Raw genomic sequence first — 15,737 nt, forward strand, 5'->3', positions numbered from 1 at the left:
ATCTACGCATGGTGACAACAGATACCATCGTTTTGCATCGTTTTGGTATGCTTTTCCGGGCTAGAATTGGCCCGCAACAACCCATGCTTGTCGTGTGAGGCGTCTAACGGGATCGGGTAGTCAGACTGGCTGACTTTGTTGACACATGTCATCGTATCCCAACGATCGATGCTCATGTTATTGGTCACTGGATTGTCTGGTCTAGTCTCCATTATTTACAGACCGCCACCATAAACCTGGAACATTGCAGCAAACAATGACAACATAATCTCCCGTAAAACAAACGGGCGCTTAAGACATTCAGACAAACCTTGATTGATATTTTTTTTCGAAAAAGAAATAAAACGATGACAAACTCTGAATGTAGACATATTAAGCCGCACAGTCTTCTTGTTTCGCATACTTAACCACGCTGTCATTTCTGAGCACGTCTACAGAAGTATGCACTACTTTTGCTTTGTGTAGGGTTTCACTATTAGAAGTGAAGGTAAATCGAGCAGTTCCTTAGGGTTCATTGTGCACCCTAGATGATACAGTGATGTATCGTTTCTGAATATAAACATCTAGTTTAATGCGGTTAGCATTATTTTCTATCTATTTTGGAGCATGCTTAAAATATACAAAACGCACGTTACTTTCAAATGATACGTTTGCTGTCATGATTTAGAAATAGCACCGTAATCATTACAGTTAGAGTTTTCCCAATCAATATTTGGAGACTACATAATTATGTTCTATGCAAAGATGACGACTGATGCCTCCATTGGCCAGTTCTATATGGAACTTACACAACTTCATTTTTCAACTCTGATTTGTTGGTATGTAGTAGGGCTGTACATTTGTGATGTTACTAACACCATGTTTTCAGAGTTTCAGTTTCGTATAAATTTAAGCAAACAGTTGGTTCACTTTTAGCTCTCACAACGTCCCTGAATGAATAGCAAGACAGCAGCTGCCCGACACGCCCTGCGATCCATCATTCGGAATATCACTGTCCACAACGACGTGACTTGGGGATGCGAAGTCAGGGCCGGGGACAGGTCCAAATTTTCTACCCGGGTACCCCATTTTCTATTTCCTTACCCTATCCGGATACCCATTATGTTAATTCCTGACATCAAATTTGTATGAAATGGCAACATGATTATTCTTCAACTCGAGGCTATTCCTGAAACTATGGCAATATTCCAATGTATTTTACTTCAAAGGAAGTGAAAGAAATTGTGTATATATATTCAAAGACGTTACACCGTCTAATGAAGGAATGTAATTGTCACATGGTCGTAACGGGTCTGGATTCTGAGACGGGTACCCGGGTCCAACTGATTACCCGGATTGTCCGGATTATCCGTCCAAGCCCTAAGTGAAAAGAACCTGGCTAGCTATTCTCGAAACGTTCGTAACCCTACGAACTTCTTAAGTCTAATTTTAACCCATTGGTTACGACTAAAGTTAGAATACTTAGGTCTACGAACGTTTCGAGAATAAGGGCCCTGTATGGGCCCGGTTGTTCAAAACTCGGGTATCTTTTGAAACAGCCAGCCGTTAAAAGTCAAAGTTAACGCAAAACACAACTGTGCAGATTCTGATACTTTTCGATATGGACTTACAAACAAATAGATGATCAAAATTGCAAATTCAACTTATAAAGTTAACCCACAGTTAACTAATAACAGAGGGTTATCTGGTGATTGAAACTTCTGTTAACGTTTAACAGGATGTTAACGTGACGTTAAGTTCAAACACCCAAGGACCACCGCTAACATTTCAGTAGTGTTGTTAACTCGCAAACTTGTGTTCATAGTTAACGCCATGACTGTCAAGATAACCGAGTATTGAAGAACCGGCCCCAGGACAGTCACATCACTAACCAGCCTGTTCCGGCAACAACGCCGGGGGAGCACGGCCCTGTAACAACAACAACGCCGGGGGAGCACGGCCCTGAAACAACAGCAACGCCGGGGGAGCACGGCCCTATAACAACAACAACGCCGGGGGAGCATTACCCTTTAACAACTACAACGCCGTGGGAGCACGTCCCTGTAACTACAACAACGCCGGGGAAGCACGGCCCTGTAACAACAACAACGCCGGGGGAGCACGGCCCTTTAACAACAACAACAACGCCGGGGGAGCACGGCCCTTTAACAACTACAACGCCGTGGGAGCACGTCCCTGTAACAACAACAACGCCGGGGGAGCGCGGCCCTGTAACAACAACAACGCCGGGGAAGCACGGCCTTGTAACAACAAGACGACGACGTCTTTGCCAGCCGAGTCGGAGAACCCAACGCTCTCTTCTTTCGTTACTCCACCTGTATGCTTGCCGTATCATCTAACGAAACAACCTGATAAACAAACAAACAAACAAACAAACAAATAAATAAATAACAAAGTAAACAAAATACGTACCAACATGACATCTTTTTTTAGCTAAAACGAACACGTGCTGTTTAATTCTAGTTTATTAATTCAACTGCTGGGACAAGTTATCTGTAAGATATATACATCGTATTCACATTTCTTTTTCTTAAAACGAGGCGGTGAAGAAGACAGGGTTCGTTTCCTACACGGACACAATGTGTGAAGGTCATTTCTGGTGTCACCCACCGTGATATTGCTGGAATATTGCTAAACTGAGTGAGTGAGTGAGTTTAGTTTTACGCCACACGCAGCAATATTCCACCTATATGGCGGTGGTCTGTAAATAGTCGAATCTGGACCAGACAATCCAGTAATCAACAGCATGAGCATCGATCTGCACAACTGGGAACCGATGACATGTGTCAACCAAGTCAGCGAACCTGACCACCCGATCCCGTTAGTCGCCTCTTACGACAAGCATAGTCGCCTTTTATGGCAAGCATGGGTTGCTGAAGGCCTATTTTACCCCGGGACCTTCACGGGTCTCACGGCAAGCATGGGTTGCTGAAGGCCTATTCTACCCTTGAACTTTATGGGTCAGAATGTTGCTCAGTGCGACGTAAAACTGAAACTCACTCATTTATACAACGAATGCATATTTAAACTTCAAACAGAATCAATTATATTCAAATGACTAAAAACATTTTCTTCAAAGCACGACGCATTGTGTCCCCAAACCCGTCCTGGTATCGTGTCCTGGGGTTGTTGTCGGACAGGTGTGAAGACCCTGGGTTGTCTTATACAACAGGTACCACAGGGCTAAGCCCCGACTTTCAATACAAATCGATACATTTCGCCCAGAGTAAACAATATGAAAGCTGAATACACGAACACAGAGGAAATAGAGATACGTTCTTGGCCACACTCGACTTGGAACATCTAAGAAAATAGCTTGATCAATATGTTCGTTTTGTGCACTCAGTGGCGCTTGCACCTGACCCGTGGTTGGGAACTCAGGGTAGTACGGTTGACGGTCAGACATGGTATAAAGTTCGAATGCCCTCGTTATTACAAGAGTACTGGGCTCTTAACGGCAGAACAGAAGCGATTTCCTACATTTAGACATAGGAAGCACGCAACTGTGCCTCTGTACTTCCTTACTGGAATTGCCAAACCCTCTGTTAAGGTAAGCACACAGCTGTCTTTGTGTTTGATTTTGAAACTGACATGAACATACCTGGACATACTAGTGAAGTGTGTTTCAGAACCTGACCACATTGGTTTAATATGATAATGAACTTATGCGATGCATAACAAAGCTATTATTTACAGTGGAGCTGGTGTAGCCTAATGGTAAATAAGTGTACTCGTCTCGCTGAAGACCAGGGTCCGATTTCCCACATGGGTAGATTGTGTGAAGAATATTTCCGGTGTTCCCCACAGTGATATTGCTGGAATATTGCTGTGATATTGCTGGAATATTGTTAAATATTGTTAAATCACTAAATAGTATTTAACGTTACTGGGCCATGTTGTTTACACCGGTATACGTATAATCATCGACAGGAAGTTCAGAATTATTCATGCTCCTTCGAAAAGTTTATGCTGATGAGAATACATCACGTTTATTATTTATACACTTTGAATTATTGGAGCGAATTTATATTTTGATAGCAATATGGTGAATGTTCCCATTATGACAACTCCCATTTTTACTACCCATCCAATGCACAATCTCTGTTCCAAAGGTGTGTTTTTTAATTGCTCTCTCTCTCATCCATCAGGTAGACAGTTCCACTAACACCTACAGCTGTGTCACGTTCATAGAATATTTATTCAGCTAATAACATAGGCCATAGTTGCGGGGGAGTTCAAATATACACAAATACTGAATTATACGACATACCATATTCACTACATACTAAGTGAATCAAGAGTGAGTGAGTGTAGTTTTACTCCGCACTCAGCAATATTTCAACTATATGGCGGCTGTCTGTAAATAATCGAGTCTGGACCACACAATCCAGTAACCAACTGCATGAGTATCGATCTCCGCTATTGTGAACCGATGAAGTGTCGGCGAAGTCAGCGAGACTGACCACTCGATCCCTGTAGTCACCTCTTACCACAAGTATAGTCGCCTTTTATGGCAAGCAGCTGAAGGCCAATTCTACCCCGAACTTTCACGGCGAAGTGAATTAAGAAGTTATTGTGCTCTATGATATTTTTTAACAATGGGCAGTACAAACAAATCAGCGGAGGGTCCGCCACTGACAGCTCAACGAAACTCTGGTACACTTAACAAGGTTTAAACATATTTTATTTCTTCAAAGCCTGGATAGGTGAAAAAGCCTGGTGGCTTATATAAACGCCGCTCCAGTACATTGTTCCAATAGTCCAGCGGATAGTGGTATAACTATGCATTTTCATGTTACAAGCATGAAAATTGGCAGATATGTTATTTTTACCATAGAATACTAAATAAAATTGCTTACACTGTATAATATTAAATAAAATATCGAGGCGTCCAATATTATTCTAATGATGATGCAGCAGTGTCCCCTGTTGATGTTACAAGAAGATCATGTCCATGCTCAAGAAGGGTCTTCCGATTACATCTGTAAGAGCACTAACATCTGTGTTAAATGCTTCTTGCATTCCTTTATACTATTTATGGAACAGAAGAAATACTTTGAATTCTGTACAGGGAGATGCCATCTCTGTAGACTAATGGCACCTCCGTCACCTTTTATGTTTGCATTATTGTTTTCATGAGCATGAAACTCCAACGGGATTGCAGAATAAGTGCTCTCTGTCTTGTGAACAAGAGAGATTCCCTTACTTGAACTCTTCGGTTGTGTGTGGTTTAATATGACTGAGATTTATCAGGTGTGAACACCTCCAAAACAACTTGAATTTATATTAGTTATTTATATATAGTTAGTTAGGAGCCATTGTGTAACCAATTCCTGACTGGGCAGAAAACAGAATCCTTTTTGCTTTTCTGGCAAACTCCAGTCCATCTAAGTAGCATCTGTGGACTATGTTCGACTAGTTAACATCCGTGAAATATGAAAAAAAAATAGAGCTATCACTTTCTGGAGAACAGACCAAAATAAATGTTAATTTCATGACATAATACTATGATCTATCTGTTTGTAACTGTCATTGTCATAGCCTAATCCTTGTGGCTGATATTTTGAGAATTATTTAAGTGAAATATTACACCTATTAGTTATCATAATGGACATCAAACATGTAAACCTAGATGATTTTGAAATCTAAAGCTAAAATCTTCCAAATATCAGTGACATTACCTTATGTATAAACCATATTGTCTTCAGAAAATAAACCACATATGACTTTTAGTTAATTGGTAGTGAAGTGCCATTAAAACTGTAATTCAAAAAACATTTTCAACAGAACTCCATCCCAGCATCTATAAAAATAAAATCAGTGAGAGGAAAGTATTATTGCGCGTAAATTCTACACAGCATGTGATACCATTATTTCACAAATACCAAGTAATAAGTACCATGTATCGTGGGGAATTTTTGTCTTAGACAATTCTGAAATTATACACCAAAGAAGGAGATATAGATTATTTGTCTTGTCAAGTATTTAATGTCGCTGCAACTTGTGATGAAATCCCTAGGTTCCACTTGCACACAACTAACACAGAAAAGGAGCTATACTCACATTTCATCTCCTCAGTAACAGTGAACATTCTTCCTGCCGTGTGTGTAAAACCAGTATAAGATTTTCCAATTAAATAGGTCTATTTGACTGATTACCGCATTGTAACCTTGACTTACAAGCGGTCACAACAGAGGGGAGATCACTCATTTAACCTCTTTTCCAGTACTTTCCACACAACAAATAACAGTGGCTCATATTAAATTATATCACGTTAATTAAACATATTTTTAGTGACCCCCCCCCCCCCCCCTATCTGAAACGTGTTAGAATATTATTTTCTTAGTATTTTAACTAAAATTTCAATTGTAACATGAAAATGCTCAATTGCATACAAATCATGCCATTATCCACTGGAAGTCAGATACAGTACATCATCCCAGTGGAGAGGTGGTTCATTATATGTTTATGTTCATGAGTGGTCAGGTGGGAGTAGTCATACTGGGAGTAGGCATAATGGGAAGATACCAAATTGAGATTTAGATATCAAATTCTATTGAAGACGGGTTTTGCAGCTGAGGCATGCAACGTGTCAGTCTCAGTTACGGCAACACATATAACTGAATCGTGTGGAAATGACCTTTTTATATTGATTCTTTTCAAAGACTCGATTCATAAAATGTTGTGTTAGTACCTAAGGAAAATGTAAACAGCTTTGTATCATCATAAAGTTTGAAGATGGACTTGGCGCATGGATATCATCACTCGAGGACAACCAACACGTAAATCAACCAGAGGCAAAGCGTAATTACACTCGATCACGATTTTATAAAAATAAAGAAGCAAATTTCAGATTAAACCCGAGGAGAGTAGAAATTTGGAAGTTAGAGGACATTTGAAAAAAAAACTTGCTTTGGAAAATATTGTTTCTCTAAAATTTTACCGTGATCAGACTTTAACCCAAGACATCCCACAAACATATATACAAGCACCTTCCCTAGTACCCGACCCCCTTCCTCACGTAACTGGTGTCACGGTGTACACCAACAAGTGACCTAACACCGCAGAGAGTATGGCAGAAATCAGATCCATACCTTTGCGTCACTCACGCACGCACACACAGACACACTAACGAATTGTGATCTCAACACAGCATGAACATTGAAGTTCCCTACGTCTTAACACCAATACCTGATGTAAAGCGGGTTTTCCCAAGTTTAAAATTTTAACATCATAGCCATCTGACACGGTTATAACCATCTAACTGTACACGACTCACCATGTAACTATCTGACAGTGACCCTATGTAACCACCTGACTGTACAGGCTATGCCTTGTAATCATCTGACTTTCTGGACATTACGTAACCCTCTGACTGTACAGGACAGGACACTAAATGTAACCATCCGACTGGACAGGACACACCATGTAACCATGTGACCGTGCGGGACATAATGTAACCATCTGACTGTACAGGGGCACACCATGTATCCATCTGACTGTACAGGAGCACACCATGTATCATCTGACTGTACAGGGGCACACCATGTATCCATCTGACTGTACAGGGGCACACCATGTATCCATCTCACAGTACGAGACACACCGTGTAACCATCTGACTGTACAGGGGCACACCATGTATCCATCTGACTGTACAGGGGCACACCATGTATCCATCTGACTGTACAGGGGCACACCATGTATCCATCTGACTGTACAGGGGCACACCATGTATCCATCTGACTGTACAGGGGCACACCATGTATCCATCTGACTGTACAGGGGCACACCATGTATCCATCTGACTGTACAGGGGCACACCATGTATCCATCTGACTGTACAGGGGCACACCATGTATCCATCTGACTGTAACAGGACACACCTCGTAACCGTCTGACTGTACAGGACACGCCGTGGAACCATCTGACAGTACAGGACTCCATGTGACTATGTGACTGTACAGGACTCTCATGTGACCATCTGACTGTACAGGACTCCATGTGACTATGTGACTTACAGGACACGCTATGTCACCATCTGACTGTACAAGACACGCCGTGGAACCGTCTGACAATACAGGACTCCATGTAACCTTCTCACTGTACAGGACTCCATGTAACTGTACAGGACACACTGTGACACCATCTGACTGAACAGGATATAAGTATTCTGAGAAATAAAGGAATTGTAAATTGAGAAGAACACACACTCGCACACAAACACGCTCGTTGTCACATGGTTGGATTATGTTTGAAAAAAAAAGGATAAAAAACACACTGTGAGCATGGGATTCGAACTCTTGGCCAGCACAGTCACCAGACATCTGTGAGTGTACTTCTGCACAGATAGCCTTGGTTAACGTTTCCCCATTCTGTATTGCAGTGGGGTGGCCCAGTGGTTAAAGTGTTCGATCGGCAACGCCGGAGACCGGGGTTCGATTCCCCACATGGGTACAAAGCCCATATCTGGTGTCCCCTGCCGTGATATTGCTGGAACATTGCTAACAGTGGCGTAAAACCACACTCTCATTTGAACAGTATCAGCATAAAACTCAAGTAGTCGAGTATTTCTTCACGTCATTAGCGTTCCGGTTGTGATTCACGACATATTGTAAACTTTGTTTCACTGGACTGCTGTGGGTATTGAAAATATATTAACAGGGTCATATTCTGTGATGTGGCTGTCGTATCTCTGTTTAACATGCGTGTTGTGAGTGTTTGTTAAAATGCCGTCAACTTTTTTCGTCGGAAAATACATGTTCATACAAAGGCCGCTTGCAATCAACACGGAAACTACGTAAAACGGTAAACAGTCAAAAGTATTCCAGGCTACCCTTGCTGACAAAAAAATGCTGACTCGTATTTTGTTTAAATTTCCTACGAAAAAATGATTATTTTAGACTAATCTTAAAATAACGTCAACCCCCGCAAGAACTCTGCGACATAGCGCTTTCAGCGTTTCCATATCAAATGTGTAATAATACAGTATACAGACATTTCATTTTAAGTCTCCACGGCGAGAAAGGTTTCTAAATATGAAGTCTGTGCACTTCGTTCACCCCAGCCTGTTTCCATTCCTATACACGACAAACTGGCACGTAGCTTCAAGAGCCGACCGAATTTGTGTGTGAAACTCATATAAGCATATTTGCACTGTCAGCCAGGACGCACGTTCACAACGAGCCCTGTCCATATACAAACTCTCTCCTCCAACTGGGACTTCCCCAAAACTAGCCTATCAAATCCCGTTTCCTATTTTCTACCTAATTTACAACGAGATTCTCAAAGCTTTCAGCTTGCCGAGAGACCATAATCGATACCGAACGCCAATCCGGCTCTCTGACTGGTCAGGGTGAAAACCACGTGACATGTCTCCTCAACACTGCACCTTTTAACATCTGTATTTGGAATGTCAGTTATGACGAGGCAGTCTCCGATCGACCAGGCCTTTAAACATTAAATCATCAAATATCTATAAACGCGCATGGAGGCTGGCTGAATTTCGCTTGTATAAATCCCCAGTCGCCGTGTCGTTCTCACAAAGATACAGTATTTGCCGGCCTGTGCATGCCAAATTTCATCTGGAAGTTTTTATGTATAGGCGGACTGTATCGAACAGACCAAGCATTAACAGACGGACGACGGACACCGGTGAACAACCTTTCTACCTGACTGTTACACGGGCATCGGGTAGGTAAATCTATTATTCGTAAATGCGGTCTTTACTTATCAATTCAACCTGACGTTAAACAACATATTCGTTTTCAAAGAAACCTAGCTAACACCAATGATGAGCTTTCACCGTATTCACTTGATTAACTTAACATAGTGAACGTGTTTGCATTGGACGATATCTTATGAAGTGATACAATTTATCAAATGTTTTCACGACAATATTTTTTGTTTGGTTTTGCTTAATTGTGACTTTAGCATTTGTGTCCAAATAATATAGGCATGGTGCTGACAATTTTATAGTTTCAGTATTTCCTATGAATTCGATCAGCTCTGACATGTAATTAATATTACAGCTATTCATAACATAGCCTAAAACTGAACGTTTCTGCGCAGTGCATCTCTGAAACGTTTGTCAGCAGCCAACGCGGAAGTTACGTGTGTTTTTTACAGTTAAAAACATAAATAGTTCAACGCCTAAGTAATATGTGGTATTTGCTTTCGATCATATTCGGCTATTTAGCCCCAAGTCATATTACCCGTCACAAATCACTTACTTCATATTCCCGACCTCTGCGCTACAGGCTGATTTTGTTCAACAATGTGGACGTTTACACTGGTTTTCGTTTGAAGAGTATTTTCAATTCGAATTTTAAATGAACATTGAAACCTTTTAATTAGATACAAATGTAATGGATTTTATTATTAGATTACTAGCATTAGGTATTGATTTTAATCTATCAAGTGTCTCTTCAGCCCAGAGAGAGCGAGATAGAGAGGATGGGGTGGGGTTATTTCAGCTAAGAGGCGACAGGCCCTATATACAAGGTATATCATGTGCACATTTTAACAATATATAATATAATCATTAACATGGATGCTACAAAGCAGGATACAAAGCAGGATACACATCAGGATACATATCAGGATACATATCAGGATACAGAGATGTCACTAACACAAAAACGTATTACGTTTTTAGTGAGTGAGTTTAGTTTTACGCCGCACTCAGCAATATTCCAGCTATATGGTCGCGGTCTGTTAATAATCGAGTCTGGACCAGACAACCCAGTGATCAACAGCATGAGCATCGATCTGCACAATGGGGAACCGATCACATGTGAAATGTGTGCGAGCCTGGCCACCCGATCCCGTTAGTCTTCTCTTACGACAAGCACAGTCGCCTTTTATGGCAAGCATGGGTTGCTGAAGTCCTATTCTACCCCGGGACCTTCAAGATTGTATTACGTTTTTAAGAGCAAGATATAAGTATTTTCAAAGATCATTAATGACAGTTATATTCTTTGAGATGAACAGCTGAGATGGCTTCTTGTGTGATGGGAGATTATTAAAATACTCTGGAGTAGTATGTGTTCAAACATCACAGCAAAATGGACACTTAAGCCAAAACTGATAGTCATTTTCAACTCTAGGTATGATACAAAAAGGACACAAACAATCACTTCGATCACGACCAAGACGTATACCGAATGCAATCATCTGCATGTGACCGGAACTTCGGAATTTACTTCCTGGTGGAAAACACATGAAACATTATCTGTTGTATTTGCCTCTTTGATATCCTGTAGAAAGTCGAGTTCGGATAAACACAAGAGATCATCCTTCCATGACTGGTAATCGTGTCGATACATCATTGTGTGTATAGAGATACAAACACTGATGTTTTCCAAATTCAGACAAAACCAAACCTTGCCAAATCCATAACGATCTAAAAGGCATAACGATTTAAAAGGCTATTCCTGTTAGGCTATTCCTATGAAATGAGTCAAACGAAGTTTTCAGGCCAATATAGGTACGGTGTAGTCTCCCTTCATTCAAAGAGAGAGGTACCTTTGAACGATAGAGTAAGGTATGAACATACTGTCGGGGTCTCGAGTCCTACAAGTTGGTTAGATCACTGACACTGCCCTTCTTGAAAATAGGAATAATTACTCAACGAAAGAAGGGGGAGGGGGGGGGGGGGGGGGTGTACATGGGATAGAATCACGGAACAAACAAACGAACAAAAACATACAGACAAATAAACAAACAAACAAATAAATAAGTGAAGGAATGAATAAATAAATAAATAAATATAGATAGATAGATAGATAGATAGATAGATATATAGATAGATAGATAGATAGATAGATAGATATTCTACTGAATCTAAACAGGTTAAGGCCAACATATACTTTCTAATTTAAACTTAGTGTGACGTATATTGTATTTCATACATGGACCTAGCAATTAACTTGTCGTGACTTACGTTGTTTACAGACCGGATATACTTTAATGATTCGACCTTAACCTTGTTTTTGTGGTTAAGATCATGTGTTCTGTTAATAATATAGAACATTAGTACAGTTTGATGCTTACAGTCACGCCAGTTGTAGATCAAAGTCGCCAAACCCAGGTGTAGTTTGCAAGTGGAACTGGTGTCGTCGTTACCCTTTCGACTGTGCATAGCTTGGTGTGTCGATGTACTGGCGTGTAATTATCTCAAATAAAAACCTTTGGCTATCAAGCGTCTGTATAAGCAAACCCAATACCATCGGCCTCTGAAGAGCCAATCAAGCTCTTGACTTCATGAGTTCATCTATGAGCAACCTATCAGTTTTTACTTTATTTTATTGTTTTATTACGCGATCCCTCCTGATTATTGGATTCATGGCCCGTGGCGTGTGGTGTTCTTTCTCCCCATCCGGCCTCGTCCAATCATGTGCTAGTTGTTACAGACTGTTGATTTGTTATCAAAACATACTATGTATAAAGACATCTCATTACTTGGATGAAGTCACATTTAGCTTGATGATACTGTAAGAACCTGCGTCGATTTACATAAACAATAAACTAAAGTCTAATGCCACATTCACATGACTTCGGTAAATACTGGATTGTGATTGGTTTATTAAAGTCACTCTCTCTATATATATATTTAATCATGTTATGTAGCACTGATTTCCGACACAGTGGGTATTGTTTTCAATCGTCATAGCACGGTTATGGTAGAATGAAGACAATTATACTGTGTTGGAAATTCAGATATATATAACGAAATTATAATAAGCATCAGATTAGTATGATTGAACGATTAAGATTTGCTATTATTATCATTATCATTATGATAATTAGGGACAGGGGAGTTAGGCGCAATACTACGGCAGCGGGTATACGGGTAGTGGGCTTTGTGCATTGGGAATCGAACCCGAACTTCTGTTGTTAGAGTGATGTGCTCCAAGCAGTTTGCCTAAACCTATGCACACCTTGCTGCTTATATACGAGAAGAAAATTAGCTTATTTCCGTGTCACATAGTTTCAAGAAATACATATACATTTCATCGACAGGTTTTAGAAAATATCCGGCCTATACGAAGCCAGCGCGGCGTACCATGGACTGACCGCCTGCAATGATGATCTGGGCACTGACGCTTCAGTAATTCGGGGGCGGTGAGGTAGCCTAGTGGTTAAACCGTTCGATCGTCACGCCGAAGACCCAGGCTCGATTCCCCATATGTATATGCCCAATTCTGGTGCCGTGATATTGCAGGAATAATGCTAAACGCGGCGTAAAACTACATTCACTCAAAGTCGTGTTTGAACGATTTGAAGCAACTTAACTGTCCTTCCGAAGGAACAGTATTCCGGCAGACTTGAACTTCAAACATTATACCAGAATGGAGAATTAAATGTTTCTTTTTCTCCTATGGACAGGAAATACTTTTTAAAGGTGATATTAAGTATTTCTCAGTCAACCCGGAGGTCTATTCGATTTATGGATGGATAGTGATTCGCATTTGATATCGCAAACTATTTACAAATTTAATGAGCTTTTTTATATTTCGTAATAACTGCAGATTTAGTATATGGCAGTCACCTCAAAGGGGAAATAAAATCGAACATATTGAAGATTCGAGCTTCTAGGGAGGAAACTCGTGAACGTCCTGGTTAGAACTGGTCATCGTGAACCCATGCTTAACGGTCAGACTCGCCAACTTGATGGGTGCCACCGTATTCTAGTTGCGCAGATCGATGCCTACGATGTCAGTCACTGGAGTGTCTGCTCCGGGTTCGATTATTTAAAGACCAGATGGTAACTGGAACTGTTGAATATGGCGTTAAACAACTATCTAACAAAGTCTTCAGAGTGTATAATTTTAATGCGAGTCCGGTCTTTCCCTCCAACAAAGATGTATTGTACCATGGGTGGGCGGACTATTTAATATGAGTTAACACAGTCCTCTCATATTTCTATAGCTAATCTGCCACAGTATTAGAGTGGATTAACGAGGGTAAAATAAAAGAATTAGGCGTTGTACAACTTCCTTGATTTGTATACAAATGTATATAACCTTCTTAGTAAATCGTGAAGATCCGGGTTACAATAGATTTTCAGCATCTCATGCTGTTGTTAGAGGCGATTCACACGACCGGGTGGTCATGCTTATTGTCTTGGTTGACACGTACTGTATCCCGGTACCCGGTACTGTAGATTGGTACTCGTGATGTTTATCACTGGATTGTCTGGTCCGGATTGGATTATTTACAAACCGTCTCCATATAGCTGGAATATTTCTGGAGTACAGCATAAAATTTACTCATTCACTACTGTGCTGTTCACTTGGCCCAGGTTTAATATATTTGTTAATTCTATAAGATATCACCTAGAAATCCTCCAAGGGCAAAGCTGTTGTCTGTACTTCAGACACTAGCGCACCTGTAGCTACTAATGACCATGACTGGCGCAGGCACAAACTATTAGAGTCGATAACGGTACATCAGTTACATCCGCATGCTAACCAAACAGTATTCTCCCAACAATGTTGACACTGCATTTGTTAAATACATCAAAGTACACGTATATTCATTTCATAAACACAATAAATCAGCATAACAAAGCACAGAAATACGCTAGTAACAAATGACAGTACGTGTATCGTTTTTACCCCGCAATTTCCCTTTATCTTTTACTCGCTGTTATCACCCTAATTTTAGTACATTAACAGCAAGATACAAATAACGAACTTATTATCGAGTATTTTCTTATTGCAACGACTACACAGTGGAAGCACATAATTAAAGGCAAGAATAATACGTAAATGCTCCCAAACCACACTATTTACTGTCCAGTGAGAAAATGGTAATTGCAAGTACCAACTTCCTGTCTGGCCTGGACAGCGCTTACCTCCCTTGGCTATGTCGCCATACATTAGTCTGTATTAGGCCTTATTAGCTGGGAATAAAAGCAATGATGGAAGTTGGTTAATGGAGGCAGGAACATAGTCCCGATATATCACAAAGGATACTTAATCTGGCAATTGATAATGACTTAGATTAAGATAATTTTGTTCTCTGTAATGGCGTCTTTACATTTCTCTCTCATGGCGATTCCAGGCAGGACTTGTGTTTCCAAGCAACAGCGTGTCGTGAGAGGTGATGAAATTAATCTCTACAATTGATACACTTATCACCAGGTGATCGATTATCCCAGTGGTTCAAGTGTTTGCTAGACACGCCTGGGCCTGGGTTTCGTTCTCTTCTGAATGATGACACTTCAGCTGTCACAACAACTACTAGACTTACTGCTTTACATGGAGGCGGTGGGGTAGAAGAATGTTCGGGTTAAACAAAATTAATATTCTACAGCTGGAACATTTTTCATGCGAGTTTTTCTTGCGGGGAGTGCAGTCAGCTTGAGTGACACTCTTTTCATCCAGAAATGTGTAAAATACCGCTCCACATATAGTCGTATGTAGACATGAGGTGACGGGACACAGTGATAAGTCTTCCTCATTTTTATTGCCAGGTATTGATGTTATTGGTGGACTGTCAAACTGACTGTCTGGCTGATTGTTTTGCAATAAAATCTAAATGGAGATCAAGGTGCACTGATGCATTGGGACGTTTATCAAATCTACTGAGGCTGAGACCTACAGAATGGATCCCTGACATTCTGGGTGGGTTTGGAGCCTTCACCCTGGTGATGACAGAGCTAATGGGTGTTACTAATGAAGCCCAGTCTTGAGATTCTTTGAGGTTCTGGGGTATATCTGCTGGAACCCC

Source organism: Haliotis asinina, chromosome 16 (genome assembly GCF_037392515.1).
Source record: "Haliotis asinina isolate JCU_RB_2024 chromosome 16, JCU_Hal_asi_v2, whole genome shotgun sequence".
In the NCBI taxonomy this organism is placed as follows: Eukaryota; Metazoa; Mollusca; class Gastropoda; order Lepetellida; family Haliotidae; genus Haliotis; species Haliotis asinina.